This window comes from Carcharodon carcharias, chromosome 15 (assembly GCF_017639515.1).
Source record: "Carcharodon carcharias isolate sCarCar2 chromosome 15, sCarCar2.pri, whole genome shotgun sequence".
NCBI classification, from domain to species: Eukaryota; Metazoa; Chordata; class Chondrichthyes; order Lamniformes; family Lamnidae; genus Carcharodon; species Carcharodon carcharias.
Window position 1 is genome coordinate 6,690,412 of NC_054481.1, and position 16,156 is coordinate 6,706,567.

At 45.8% G+C, this 16,156-nt stretch overlaps 1 protein-coding gene across 1 annotated transcript in view; it reads right to left on the reverse strand.

Moving 5' to 3' along the window:
• bmerb1 (bMERB domain containing 1) overlaps nucleotides 1-16,156 on the reverse strand; it is a 67,814-nt gene that overhangs the window by 50,173 nt on the left and 1,485 nt on the right. The window lies entirely within an intron of this gene.

The window sequence follows — 16,156 nt, forward strand, 5'->3', positions numbered from 1 at the left end:
GTTATCTTCTTGGAACAATTGAAGGCAGGGGAATGACACTTGGTGAAGTGCTCACTTGGAGCATGGAGGCGGTGGTGTAGTGGTATCGCCACTGGACTAGTGACCCACAGACCCAGGGGAACACTTTGCGGACCTGAGTTTGAATTCCACCATGGCAGATGGTGAAACCAGAATTTACTTTCAAATCTGGATGACCATGAAACTGTTGTCATAAAAACCCATCTGGTTCACTAAGGTCCTTTAGGGAAGGAAATCTGCTGTCCTTACCTGGTCTGGCCTACCTGTGGCTCCAGACCCACAGCAATGTGGTTGACTCTTAAATGTCCTCTGAAGTGGCCTGGCTCACTTCTCAAGGGTCCCATCCCATGAACGAATAAAACAATAATTCAGAGAGCTGGTTGAAAGGCCTCCTTCTGCACCGTAGAAATTCTGTGATTTAAAACTGCTTGCCATTCTTACTGAATTTGATTGCTTCATTAAACAGACATTAAGAAGCTCAATTAATATGATGAATTTTCCTACATGCTGCACAATCGCTTTCATTAGGGCCTGGAAGCTAGGGACATGCAATGATAAATTGCCTGAATTACCACATGTCCTTGCCACGTTAGCCTGAAAGTGATTCTCGAGCAGATTGTTGTTAGAGATTAGGAGACTTATTTATAACTTACTCCTCGAATCAATTGACCATCAGGCTTCACAGATTTTTTTTTAACATACGTAATATGTAACGGATACTCGTACGCTTACAACCTGACATAATGATAATTGGGGATTCAAATGTGTTACAGCCCTGAGCTCAGTGTCTTAGGCTTTTAAGAATCCAAATTTTTATTACAAACAACCAATTTTTTATACATTTCTTTAACCCTGTCAATGTGACAATCCACACAATCCTTCATTTTATAATTATATAAAAATTAACGTACAGCTCCATAAAAGGAGAATTTAATTGTCTTTCCCTTTACAATTACTTTGGTTTTAACAAGATGTTTTTCTATAGACTAGGTGGCACTCTCCCCACCAAGTCACAAGGTGCGGGTTCAAGATCACTGAAGGACTTGAGCGCAAAAATCAAGGCTGGCACTCCAGTGCAGCACCGAGGGAGCCCTGCACTGTTGGAGGTGCCATCTTTTGGATGAGATGCTGCACCTAGGGCCTCTCAGGGGAATATAAGAGATCTAATGGCTCTATTTCAAAGAAGAGCAGGGGAATTCTCTCTGGTGTCCTAGCCAATATTTATCCCTCAATCAACATCACAAAAACAGATTATCTGGTCATTATCGCAACTCCTGTTTGTGGGAGCTGGCTGTGCGCAAATTAGTTGCCACATTTCCTTTGACAAAATGTGGGCACGGTGGAGATATAGGATGTCAATAGTTCCCCAGCTGTTTGTAGGTTACGATGTATTTAGTGTGATTCTAACATGAGCAAACTTAGACTGGAAACTCCATCTTAAGCTCATTATTATCACTCGTACTGAAATATTGATACCGATGCCATGGCTACTTATGCAGCAACAGAAATGCAGCAAATACGGTTAAAGCTGAGAAACGAGGTGGGCTATCGTGAAATGTAAAATCAGGATTTCCAATATCTCGGGTATTTATAACCAACGAGGGAGCAAAAACCACCTTCTCGAGAGGAGACGGGTCCACCTCAAAGATTTGACTATAACTTCTCAGGGATGGGATAATAGTCGCTTAGACATGCAGCTATCTTACTGCTTTATACACTTGTAATGGATGTTTGACTAAGAATAGAGCCACTTCATCAGATGATTTTGCCTGCTTAAGACACCCCACCCTGCAGTCTCTAAGTATATGGTGGAGGAGGTAATCACAATAATTTTCCAGTCACGTCATGAGCTCTCTACCCTTTCAATCCAGACCGATCCCAGGCCCAGAAAGACGATTGCAAGAAAACTGCAAAGCTAAGAATATCCTTGACTCTAATGTCAAGATTCAAAGGGTGCGATTTTCTCTTGCTCCCACCGAATCAATGAATCACTGCTTTCGCCACGGTAGGACCCATTGTGGCTAGGCCAGAAAGTCTCGTTTGAAAGAATATTTCCATGTTTCATTCTTATACATTGATGGGCCCCTGGCCAGGTCATCTCGCTTTCAGCCACAGTGAAACTTTCCTTCTCACATTGTCCGTTGCTAACAGCATAACTGTTGTATGTTGGTTGGACTGGCTGATGAATGATTGCTGCAACACTGGGGTACGTCTCAACAATAACTGGTTTGTTAGCTACAACTGAACCATGTACAGATATACATGTTACTCTGCTGAAGCTAGAAACATTCTCCCTCTCAACTCTTGGTCAAGTGCCCCTTATATCATCATTATGGGAGGTGCTATTTAAACAGTCCCACACATTAACCCTTTGAATCTGAATACTACAACAACTGATGGTCTTTTTCTACCTTGTCCATTTATTGGAAATGAAGTATCTTGTAATATAAAACAAAAACAGAGTTACCTGGAAAAACTCAGCAGGTCTGGCAGCATTGGCGGAGAAGAAAAAAGTTGACATTTCGAGTCCTCATGACCCTTCGACAGAACTGAGTGAAATTAGGAGAGGGGTGAAATATAAGCTGATTTAAGGTGTGGGGGGGTGGGGGGGAGAAGTGGAGGGGGGTGGTGTGGTTGTAGGGACAAGCAAGCAGTGATAGGAGCAGATAATCAAAAGATGTCACAGACAAAAGAACAAAGAGGTGTTGAAGGTTGTGATATTATCTAAACGAATGTGCTAATTAAAAATGGATGGCAGGACACACTCTCTGACCTTGCTCTCTCCTTGACCTCTCTGTCTCAATTTCTGGTGATAGACTGTCCACCACTATCCATTACAAACCCACTGACTCCCACAGCTGCCTCGACTACAGCTCTTCACACCCCGCTTCCTGTAAGGACTCCATCCCATTCTCTCAGTTCCTTCGCCTCCGTTGCATCTGTTCTAATGATGCTACCTTCAAAAACAGTTCCCCTGACATGTCCTCCTTCTTCCTTAAACGAGGTTTTCCACCCATGGTCGTTGACAGGGCCCTCAACCATGTCCGGCCCATCTCCCGCACATCCGCCCTCACACCTTCTCCTCCCTCCCAGAAACATGATAGGGTCCCCCTTGTCCTCACTTATCACCCCACCAGCCTCCGCATTCAAAGGATCATCCTCCGCCATTTCCGCCAACTCCAGCATGATGCCACCACCAAACACATCTTCCCTTCACCCTCCCTGGCAGCATTCCGTAGGGATCATTCCCTCCAGGACACCCTGGTCCACTCCTCCATCACCCCCTACTCCTCAACCCCCATCTACGGCACCTCCCCATGCCCACGCAAAAGATGCAACACCTGCAGTCTGTCCGCAAGAATGACCCAAACCTCCCTGTCGCTTGCCATTTTAACACTCCACCCTGCTCTCTTGCCCACATGTCTGTCCTTGGCTTGCTGCATTGTTCCACTGAAGCTCAACGCAAACTGGAGGAACAGCACCTCATCTTCCGACTAGGCACTTTACAGCCTTCCGGACTGAATATTGAATTCAACAACTTTAGATCTTGAACTCCCTCCTCCATCCCCACCCCCTTTCTGTTTTTTCCCCCGTCCTTTTGTTTTTTCCAATAATTTATATAGATTTTTCTTTTCCCACCTATTTCCATTATTTTTAAATCTATACCTTTTATGCCGTTAGTCTTATTTCACCCCACCCCCACTGGAGCTGTACCTTGTGTGTCCTGCCATCCATTCTTAATTACCACATTCTCTTAGATAATATCACCACCCTCAACACCTCTTTGTTCTTTTGTCTGTGACATCTTTTGATTATCTGCTCCTATCACTGCTTGCTTGTCCCTACAACAAAACCACCACCACCGCCCCCCCACCCCCCCCCCACCCAGTTCTCTCCCCCCCCCCCCCCCCCCCCCCCCCCCCTTAAATCAGCTTATATTTCATCCCTCTCCTAATATTCACTCAGTTCTGTTGAAGGGTCATGAGGACTCGAAAGGTCAACTCTTTTCTTCTCCGCCGATGCTGCCAGACCTGCTGAGCTTTTCCAGGTAATTCTGTTTTTGTTTTGGATTTCCAGCATCCGCAGTTTTTTGTTTTTATCTTTTAATATAAAATCATTAAGATGCCATTGTGAATGTCTTTTGCTTAATGTTCTATTTAATCACCATAGACAGTGTTTGTTACTATGTATATTCCTCACTGCAAAACTTCTTTGTTTAATTCAATGTCTATCTTTCGCTTCATAATCCTTAATAGACGGCAAACCCCAAATTATTCCTCCTTAGTTTAGAAAGAGGTTTTCACCAGAAGTGTTATATTTAAGGACAATGGGGTGGAAATTGGAACCCAGTGTTTCAGTTTTTTTGGGCTCAGAACAGAGCCCAAAGACAATAATTTCATGGTGCTGTCTCCCACACTTAAAAATACATCCAAGCCCAAATCAGGCAATTTTTCAGTGGTCCCTGGACAAATGTTGCTGTCTATGGCCGTCACCAGTGTAATGCCACCACGAAACACATCTCCTCCTTCCCTCCCTTCTCAGCATTACCTCCACAACATCCTGCTCCATTCCACAATAACCCCCAACAAACCCTCCCCTTCCACCAGCATGTTCCCATGCAAGTGCAGAAGCTGCAACTCCTCCCTATCCAGGGTCCCAAACACTCCTTCTGGGTGAAACAATGACTTATTTGTACTCCTTTCAATTGAGTACACTATACTCATTGCCCACAATGTGGTTTCCTCTATGCTGGGGAGACCAAACACACACTGGATGACTGATTTGCTGAACGCGTCTGTTCAATCCACAAGTGTGCCCCCGAACTTCCGGTTCCCCCTCACATCCAAACACTCACTCTGACCTCTCCATCCTGAGCCCCCTATATTGCTCCAAAAAAAGGAAGACTTGCATTGAAATGGCACCTTTCATGACCACCGGACATCTCAAAGCACTTTACAGCCAACGACGTGCTTTCGGAGTGTAGTCACCATTGTTATGTAGAAAATGTGGTAGCTAATTTGCACACAGCAAGCTCCCACAAACAGCTATGTAATAATGACCAGATCAGCTGTTTTTGTGATATTGATTCAGAGCTAAATATCGGCCAGTACATCAGGGGTTAGCTCCCCTTTCACTGATTTTGTACATGCCTAAAATCTGTTACGTCTCCAACTTTTCTCAGTTCTGGTGAAAGATCATCGACCTGAATCGTTTCTCGCTCCACAGATGCTGCCAAATTTGCTGAGGAGTTCCAGCACTTTTTGTTTTTATTTAAAAAGGTTACTTTCATGTCAAAACTATAGGAACCATATATAAAATTAAGATGTCTCAAGCTAAAAATTAAAAGAAACGTGATTATTGCAGAAAGAAGAGACATGTTGTCGAAGCTTTTCACCTTGCACTTACCAGGACCGATTGACGAGAAGATCAAATCTGAAAGGAACAACAACGTGTACTCCATGGCCAGAATTTGCCCATTGGCGTGCTGGGGTGCGCATAAAATGATGCACAGTGACGTCAGGCGAGTGTCCCAACCTCACTGCGCGCCATTGCGTTATTTCGTTGGGCGGGCGCACGTGTTGATATCCGATGCGCGCCCACCATTAATTAACCGGTCACTTAAGGCCCTTGAGGCACAGATCGATGGCGATTTTTCGGCACCCGTACAATCTTCAGGTCGGCGCACGGGCGTAACCAGCAGGCGAGTAGGACACATTTGTATAAACCTCATCCACGGGCGGGATAAGAGGGCTCAGTGGGGTGGTGAATGTGCTCAAATTTTGATTTTTGAAAGTTACTGATACTTGCCTGTGTGATCTGCAATACTTCAAAATGCATCCCAGCTGCTTGGACTGGACTCACAACCTTCAGGTCAGCACTCTGCAGTGAGGAATCTTTTCTGGGCCTGCAGGTTTCAGGAAGCCTTCCCTTAGCCTGGGAATGGGAGCTGCACTGTCCACTGGAGGCACCTCCTCTGAGGAGGAAGGGAGGGCCAGAAGGGGGAGGAGGCCAGAAGTGCACATTCAGCCTCTAGGGGAGCCACCTTTGGGAGCACAGGCACAGGCACAAGGGGTGCAGGGCCATGAGGTAGTCCAAGGCGGAATGGGCCACAGATTTGCTGCCAGGGTTTATAGGTGGCAGAGCAGCTACCTCAATATGTCTGAGGTACAGTGCCAAAGGAGGCTCCTTCTCTCAAGGGAGACAGTCAACTCTATCTGTCTTGAGCCTGAGATCTCTCCTAACTGTGTGGGTGGACACCCCACGCCAGCGTCTCTGAAGGTCACAGCTGCTCTCAACTTCTCTGCCTCTGGCTCCTTCCAAGGGTCGGTGGGTGATCTTTGAGGTGTCTCCCAATCAGCTGTCCACACTTGTGTCAAGCAGGTTACAGCCGCTCTGTTCAGGCATGCATTGATCTCCATCCACTTCCGCTGGGACCAGGCAAGTCAGACACAGCGAGTCAGAGGCTTCGCGGCCATTGCTGGCTTCCCGTGTCCAGGGTGCTATAGACTGTACACATGTGGCCATCAAGGTGCCAGCAGGTGAGCCCAATGCCTTCATCAACAGGAAGGGCTTCCACTCCATGAACGTGCAGATAGTGTGTGACCACAGGATGCTGATTCTACAAGTCTGTGCAAGGTACCCAGGCAGCTCCCATGACGCCTACATCCTCAGACACTCCCAGGTGCCGGGGCTCTTCAGTGCTCCAGCCCGGCTGGATGGATGGCTGCTGGGTGACAAGGGCTATCCCCTCAGAAGGTGGCTCATGACGCCTCTTCGCCATCCAAGAACAGAAGCTGAGCAGCGGTACAATAGGAGCCACGGCTCCACAAGGGTTGTGGTGGAGAGAGCCATTGGTCTTCTCAAGATGCGCTTCCGATGCCTGGACTGCTCAGGAGGTGCACTCCAGTACCTCCCAGATCGTGAGTCGGTGATAGTGGTTGCATGCTGCGCTCTCCACAATCTTGCGTTGGAAAGGGGGATGCAGTGGACGATGAAGATGTCGACACAGTGTCTGCAGCTGCACATGATGAGTCCAGCAGTGAGTCACAGGGAAATGCTGAGGGGGTGGATGCTGACCCGGGCATACTCCAGGGGGTAGGGACACCTGGGAGGCTTTAATCCAATGAACCTTCATCCAGTACGCCACAGATGGACCTCCAGGACAAGCCTGGGCTGTAGGCTCCATATTCGATAGCAAAGCGCAAAATCTGCCTGGTTAGGAACATTAACTAAGGGCCTTGTTAATAAAGCTGAATGTCCCAGAAAACATTCCTAACATTAATGGTAACCATCCACCTGCAGGAGAAAAGAGGCACCCTCAGCCATGGTGACATGTCTGAATTTAATATCACAAGCTAAGAAACTTAAGAAAAGAAAATGACAAAGGTGTTGAAAATCAGACCAACTCATCTCAGGCCAACACAAAAGCACCAGTGAGAAACCCGTGGTGTGCCTAAGGTGATTTATGTTTACGTTTCCGGGTGCTATGTCTTGATGCTGCCCCATCACTGGGAGTGGTATCTGAGCCAGCCTGCTGACTCTGCTGTCCTGTTGGCCTCGGTGACCTTGGCGGTCGTCCTCTGGCCCGTGGAACCTGTGCTGGCCCCACCTGGGAGGGATCTGCCAGTTCCACAGCTGGCATCTCCCCGATCATCGCAGCCTCACTGGATGTAATGGTAACTGGCAGAGGGACGGAGGAGCTGCCGCCCTCATCCGGAACACCCTGAGAGGTGCCCGCAGAGATGCCAGGCAGCTGCTGCGCCAATGTGAGGTCGCCTCGGACCTCCCTGCTCACCATGAATGGATGGGCACTGAGTTGGGAAACTTGGTGCCCAGACCATCTCCCACACTGGTACCAGCTGAGATCAATGCCGATGTGAGGGCTTGCTGGTCCGAGTGTATCCCCAGGAAGCCCTGATGGGTCTCCTGGAGTAGACTCTCCACGAGAGTCATCACTCTCTCCATGAAGGAATGAAGGACGCTTGGGACTCAGCTGTGTGGCTCATTGCTTCAGCGATAGTCCGTGTAGACTCCTCCACCGCGGAGACCAAGCCAAGCATAGCCTCATGTATCTCCCCCAGATGTTCCCGCACATCCGGCTGCATTTCCTGCGTTTGCTGCGTCACGGACGACTCCAGAGGCTCATCATCAGGCACCAACTGAGCATGCACCTGGTCCCCTGCAGTCCTCCGACTGCTGGCGCCATGGGTACTCTCTGTCTCTGCCAGCACCTCCAGCAACTGTAAAGTGCCCTCACCGCTGTGCCCCGGGACACTAGCTGATGTTCAAATTCCCGCCAAGGCACTAGTATCTGTGCTGATGCCTGCCTGGCAGAGATGGTGTGACGCTGGTGAGACTTCAGGGCCCTCAGGTATGAGAGGGGGCATCTGCTGCTCCTCCTCCCGGCCCTGCTCTGATGATGCTGAAAGGAAGAACAAGGACATTGGATCAGTTAACGTGGAGACAATGACAAAGTACATTCCTGTCCCCCGGATCATTATGTGCTCATCCTTCCATAAGCAATGGTCAAGACATGTTGCAAACTTCAATCAATGAACATTCAGCACTACCATGGCTGTTGGGAGAACAATGGTGACCTCACTGCTGGGCGAACATACCTGCCTGTGGCACCCCAGCCTCACCGACACCGGTGCACCTGGGTGCATGGTGCCTCTCCAAATCTAAGGCCTCCTGCTCGAAGCGGCTGAGAATTGCCAACTGTGCCAGCCCTCCGCCAGTCCTCACCCGTTCGGCTGCATTATGTGCATTCTTCTCCTGAAAAGGAAAGAAGAGCATTAATTAGTGCTACTTGTACCTGGACTCTCTTCACGGACGGCCCACCCCAACCAGAGTGGGACATATCAGGGCTCCAGTGTCTCCTCACCCCACTGCTACTGGACACTCACACAAAGATGCTAGGCCTGTTCCCCTACCCCCTTGGCAAAATGTGCCAACATTGTAATAGGCACAACATGGTCTAACCTTCCATAGCAAGGGGGCGCAAGCACGTGGAGTGCAGAAGACAGCAGATTGATCGGTGCTACGCCACCTTGAAGCTCCCCTCCCAGCATCTCTTCAGCCTGACTATGACATGTCCTGGAGTTCAGGGTGACCTCGGCATGGGCAATATCTGCGGGCCCACCCAGCGAAGGACACATTCCATCAATGATTCAATGCAGTCCCTACATCACTCGGGAGGGGCACCAGTGGGGTAAGCCTACCTGCTGGGTTAAGTGACCAATGCCAACATGGTGCTCACCCTTCCTGAGCACAGCAGGTCGTTGAAGCGCTTGCGACACTGGATCCAGGTGCGTCGCACCACATCTCAGGAGCTCACCTCCTCCTCCACCTCCACCCAGGCATGTTTCATCATGTTGGGGGGGGCCTCTTCCTCCCGTCCTGGGGTACAAGGACCTCCTGTTGTCCTGCCACCTCCTCGAGGAGGGCAGCAAGGCAGTCATCTGAAAAACAAGGGGCACAGTGCCCCCCTCTGCACTACCCTCCTGCCTGGCCTGCTCACCAGCAGCTCTCGGAGGAGCCCCTCCACTGGCCGTGATTCACAGCCTTGGAAAGGCTGCAGCAAACAGGCTGCTGGGTCCCCATTGGGCCTGGTGGTCATTGCAGTCCCACCTCTGCCCGCCCACTCCCGCTGTCCTCGGGAGCTGCGATTCACACTGGGCAGGCTTTAATTGGCCCGCCCGCGTATAGTGGCAGCACTGACCCAATCACGGGCAGTGACCGGGTCCATGCCTGCCCACACCCGCCCGATAGGAGAAAATTCTGCCCCATGAGAAGAGGATGCTGATTGGTTGACAAAAGACTCTGATTGGTAGAGGTGTTGCCATTGAGAATGCACCTGGGAATAGTTAACTGCTAACCTTTTGCTTAAATTCAAACCAGGCAGGTCTACTCTGATTGGTCAAGGCATTGCCATGGGGAATGAACCAGGGAATGGCTGTCCCCCAAGCTTTTGTTTAGTTGAAAATGCCGCAATCCTTGGATATGCTCTTGCTGTTTGCAAAGGACAGGGCCCTTTATGTGAATATATATAGTGTTCTTTTCCCTAAAGCAGATATAAGCAGATAATTAAGAACAAACTTAAGTTTACAACTATATTGAGTGTTGATTAAATACTCAGTTGAATCCTCTGCTGCTTAGGAAACATTTCCTGTGCACAACTGGGTAGCATTAACTAATGTATGTCACTAGTTAAATCCATTAGTTAGGCTAATAATTGATCAATTAAGTTAGAAGTTGTGATAAAGTAAAATGTGATGTATTGAAAGAGTAGGTTTGATCATTTGAATGGGCTTTTCACAATCCATAAATTCTTATAGACTTCCAGGCTTGGTTTAAATCTCCACTCCCACTACCCCAATTTCATTCCCTGTCGTAAAGACCAGTTTTTTATTGTTCCCTTGCAGCCAATAGTCTTACCCATATGCACTTGCTTTGCTGTATCAGCACACGAAGCCAGTCCAAGTGTGTGAACTTGAATCTCCTGTACTTTCACAGAATCACAGTGCAGAAGAGGTCCTTCAGCCCATCAAATCTGCACCGACATGTGAAAAACACCTGACCTACCTACCTAATCCCATTTACCAGCACTTGGCCCATAGCCTTGAATGTTATGACGTGCCAAGTGCTCATCCAGGTACTTTTTAAAGGATGTGAGGCAACCCGCCTCCAATACCCGCCCAGGCAGCGCATTCCAGACTGTCACCACCCTCTGGGTAAAAAAGTTTTTCCTCACATCCCCCCTAAACCTCCTGCCCCTCACCTTGAACTTATGCCCCCTTGTGACTGACCTTTCAACTAAGGGGAACAGCTGCTCCCCATCCACCCTGTCCATGCCCCTCATAATCTTGTACACCTCGATCAGGTCGGCCCTCAGTCTTCTCTGCTCCAACAAAAACAACCCAATTCTATCCAAAACAAAAACAAAAATACCTGGAAAAACTCAGCAAGTCTGGCAGCATCTGCGGAGAGGAACACAGTTAAAGTTTCGAGTCAGAATGACCCTTCAACAGAACTAAGTAAAAATAGAAGAGAGGTGAAATATAAGGCAGCCAACCCAAGTCTATCCAACCTCTCTTCATAACTTAAATGTTTCATCCCAGGCAACATCCTGGCAAATCTCCTCTGCACCCCCTCCAGTGCAATCACATCCTTCCCCGACTGTAAAATTCTCATTATAATGTTCACTAAAGAGACCTGTAAGTCCAAGTATCCGCATTTATAGATTAGGTAAAGCAATAAATTACATTAAGATAACCTGAATCCTCCTTGTGACCTGGTGAAGCTGCAAGGACCTGCTTTGTGCTAAAAGGTGTAAATCTTTTCTGAAAGCCTAAGTCAGCACATTAGAACTCTGCCCAGCTGCTGCTCTCTTCCGTTCTTCATATTTTGGAAGAGTAATTTAGTACATTATTAACTCAACCATCTGGTTCCTCCACCAGTACAAGGTTAATTATTTTCTTTCGCCAGTTCATGACTACAAACATTTTCTGCCTGTTGACCCACGTACTGTAGTTTTACAACTGTGAAGATTAAATTAGGGCTGGATTTTCTACCCATTGATTGTGGATCTAGTCTTGTAATCCAAATAACCAGCTCCATCTTCATACTTCACAGTTTGTTCCTTACAGCCTCCATAAATGTTCTATATCTAACGATTCACTGCAGCAAGCACATTATCTTTGTAGATAAAGCATTGCAATTGCTTAACCCACTTTTGTTCAGATATACAGCAGTTAATTAAAGTGAATTTGACTAATTTAATCTTGGCTCCATTAGATGGTGCCCTTATTATTGATATCCATTCATCCTAGTGTGCAAATTAACCATTCTGCATTTCAGATGGTCATGCATTTTAATAATCTTGCTATGGGCAGCCATCCCAAAGAAATACTTTAACGCAAGTCAATTTTTTTAACAATGTATTATTTTATGGCAAGGCCAACATTTGCTACCCATCCCTAATTGCCCTTGAACTGAGTGGCTTGCTAGGCCCTTTCAGAGGGCAGTTAAGAGTCAACCACATTGCTGTGGGTCTGGAGTTGCATGTAGGCCAGACCAGGTAAGGACAGCAGATTTCCTTCCCTAAAAGGATATTGACGAACCAGGTGAGTTTTAACTATCAGTGATAGTTGTCACAGTCACCATGACTGAGACTAGCTGTATATTCCAGATTTTATTAATTGAATTTAAATTCCACCAGCTGCCATGGTGGGATTTGAACCCATGCCCCCAGAGCACTAGCCAGGGCCTCTGGATTATTAGGCCAGTGACATCACCAGAACGCCACCATCTTCCCCAAAATTGCAATATACTGAATTTTTTAGTACTAATCATTAAAGGCGGTGCGACTAAAATAAGAGCAACCAGAATAAAATTGGTGATTAAACTAGAGTTGTCCTTAGCAAAAGAAAATATATGCCCATTTAGTGGTAACCATATCGTGCAGTAATTTAAACCACAATGAAATGCTCCACTGGTCTCCCCCAACGAGTGCTCAGTTAATTAAGATAATGAGCAGCTGAATCCTACAATGAATGAGGTCCTAGTTTAAATCCGTTCAATGCTGAATTACATGATCTCTGCTGGATGATAAGCGGAGCATTGCAGAAGGCAAATCAGCTTCTTCTCAATCACTAGAAGTGTGTGTGGCTGCTGGCTGAAGACAGAAGGAGGGTTGGCTGTGATGACTCAAGAGCTGAATAACCCACACAGATTCGCTATCTAGACTTACAATGGTCACTTGGTTGAGATGCTCAAAAGTAAAAGCACCTGCACCCCCAACATGGAATTAACATTTTCAGGAGAGAAGGGGAGAAACTTGGCAGGAATAAAAAGTGCAGAAAGAAACACTGCAAAGCCGCCAAGTCATCATCATGATAAAAGTCACACATGGCTCCCCCAGCTGCTCTCTTTCTTTAGCTGTAAAAAGGAAACCCCTGAACTGAACAGCATTAAACATATTCACTCTAAATATAGAGGGGAGACCATAAATGTCAACCAATTTAATCAAACTTCTCAAATGTAACGATCTGTTGTAGCTGACTTTCAACAAATGGTTAAGATCTGAATACACAGCACTTTTGAGAACTAAAACAAAAACAGAATTACCTGGAAAAACTCAGCAGGTCTGGCAGCATCGGCGGAGAAGAACAAAGTTGACGTTTCGAGTCCTCATGACCCTTCGACAGAACTGAAGTTCTGCTGCCAGACCTGCTGAGTTTTTCCAGGTAATTCTGTTTTTGTTTTGGACTTCCAGTATCTGCAGTTTTTTGTTTTTCCCACTTTTGAGAACTATATAATTATATACTTTTTTTAAGTTTCCTATATGTTCAACAACCAACAGAAAATCTGAGTCCTACACTTCTGCCTCTCCACTAATCTTACATCAGATGGAAACTTGTATCACCTGGAAAAACTCACGTTACCTGTTTACATCTTTTCATAATAAAGCACGTGCTGCACAGTGTAACACTTCTAATGTCAATAAAGGCCTAAACTGCTCAGTAAAGCCTTAGATTATCCAGGGTCCTAATTCTCACAGTGGACCTTGCGCTCATTGTCTAAGACAATTTACATGTTAAAGTCTGGGTGTTTTGGAATTTTTTTTAAAGAATACAACTTAGTTTGAACCACATATCAAAAAGTTTAATCAATCTTTTTCTTCATTGTCACTTAGCAAATGTGGATTAATTAAGGAAAGGTAGCGCAGATTTATTAAAGGCAAATTGTGTTTAATTATCTTGACTGTTTTTTTGATGAGATGAAAGAGAGGGTTGATGAGAGTAATACAGTAATTATAGTATAAGGGTCTAGCATAGAAAGCAAGAATGTGGGACTGGGGACAGTATCACTCATAGTGTGATGCAAAAGAACACATGACCCAAGTCTAGAGGGCTGTCTTGTACTGGACAGAGACGTGTGTAGAAGAAAGCAGGGAGACAGCTCCTAGCTTAGACCTTATGCTGTATGTATGTACATAGCTACAAGTAGTTACTAAACACTTGTTGCTAAACTATATAAGACTCAGAACCTCTTCATGAGACCTACTGAACTACACACATCTTACAACAATAAGGTCCACATGGACTTTCAAAATGTATTTGATAAAGTGCCATTTAACAGGCGTATCAGCAAAGTTAAAGCCTGTGGAATAAAATGAACCCCGGCAGCTTGGCTGAGTGACAGGAAACAGAGTGGTGGTGAACTGGAGGAAGATATACAGTGGGAATCTTCAGGGATCGGTACTAGGACCATTGCTTTTCCTAATCTATGTTAAATACCTAGATTTGGATATGCGGGGCGCATTTTCATATTGTGCAGATGATACAAAACTTGCAAGTACAGCAAACAGTGAGGAGGATAGCGAGAGACTTCAAAAGGACATCAATGGACTGGTGAACAGACATAAGAAAAAAAATTGTAGGGCTACAGGGAAAGGATGGAGGTGAGGGACAAACTGAGTTGCTCTTGAAGAGAAGATCATGGACATGATGGACCGAATGGCTACTTTTAGTGCTGTAACCATTCTATGATTCTATAAGGCTTTGGGGCTGAATTATGTTTAACATTATGTTTTAAATCAAACTGGTGTTTTCTTTAAAAAAAAAAACCCCCACAGGCTGCAGGCATCGAAGATCTATATTAAAGTCAGACAGTTCACAAAATGTCACAGCTCACGATCTATATTAAACTGATGCAAGGCCAATTATCCAAGCCAATCCCATTCGCTTTGGGAACAGCAGCAGATGAATGGAGAGGAAGTCAGTTTAGCAGCGCCCCCACCCCCACCCCCACCCCTGCCCCTCCCCCCCCACCCGGCTAGAAACAGGACAGCGAGTGACAAATGGATGCAATCAGCTTCTAAACAACAGCCGGCAAGAGTTAGGCTTACGACCCAGATCCGGAAGCTGAAATGCAGAAGTTCAGTTTTTTGCAGTCATGCACAAAGAGATCCAATGCCAAAATCAAGTTAACCAGTCCATCAAAGGGACAGGACACCTGGTTTATCATCTTATTCTCTTTTTTTTCCAGAAGAGAGGCGAGATTGAGTGAAGCAAAAGTGATATTTGTTTTGACTGTTACGCTGTTATTGCTGCCTGTGCAATAAAGCAGTTAATGATTAGTTTCTGGCATCCGATTACAAAATGTTTCCTGGTCCATCTTAAAAAGACCAGAGCAGCATGCGGGAGCACATGTCTGAAAGACACAATATCTAGTTCAGACCACACAACCGTCCCAACTGTCACAACTCTGGGTTACACTGTTGTAGAATTAACTATTGTGCAGTAAAAGGCGTGCTCCTGGACACAAGATGACAGCAGGATTGACCTGCCCAAGAGAATATCCAAGGTAGACCCCAAAACTCATAAAAAATGTGCATCGCAAATATTGTACATAAAATTTACAGTTTTACAGGTTCAGTTTGTTACTCAAGATTAGAATCTGAATTTTCTGCTTTGTCTGCGCTGACAGAGAATATAAATCCTATAACTGTGTCATTTCTGCCAATGAATATTTTCAGTCAATAAAATAACTCATAAATGAAGTAAACAGTGGTCTTGAAATTATTGAGAATGATGTTCCTCTACGAATGTCTATCAAATTCCTCTCCATATAAACAGAAGATTTATTCCACTGTATGATACTATTTATGATAACTAAATAAGCCTAGGCTTCTATATACAACTTATACATAAAATTTGTTCCATATTAAAATCTGCTGCAGCATTAGCTGTTGTTATTTTTTTCTTTCAACCAAAATGAAAAAATCTGTGCATTTTCGATGGCTGAGTTTCTAGGTAGCCAAATAAGAAGCTGATTTCGAACTATATGTAAACATGATCATTATTGGTGAGGTAAAAATCCATCGGTTAAACTTAGCTACTTCAGTCAGAATAAAGATCATTATTTGGTCTGAGAACATAAGAAATAGGAGCAGGAGTAGGCCATTCAGCCCTTCGAATCCACGCCATCATTCAACGAGATCACGGGCGATCTTCTGCTTTAACACCATTTTCCTGTGCTATCCCCGTATCCCTTGATGTTTTTAATATGTAGGAAAATATCGATCTCAGTCTTGAACATACTCAACGATTCAGCCTCCAATACAGCCCCCTGG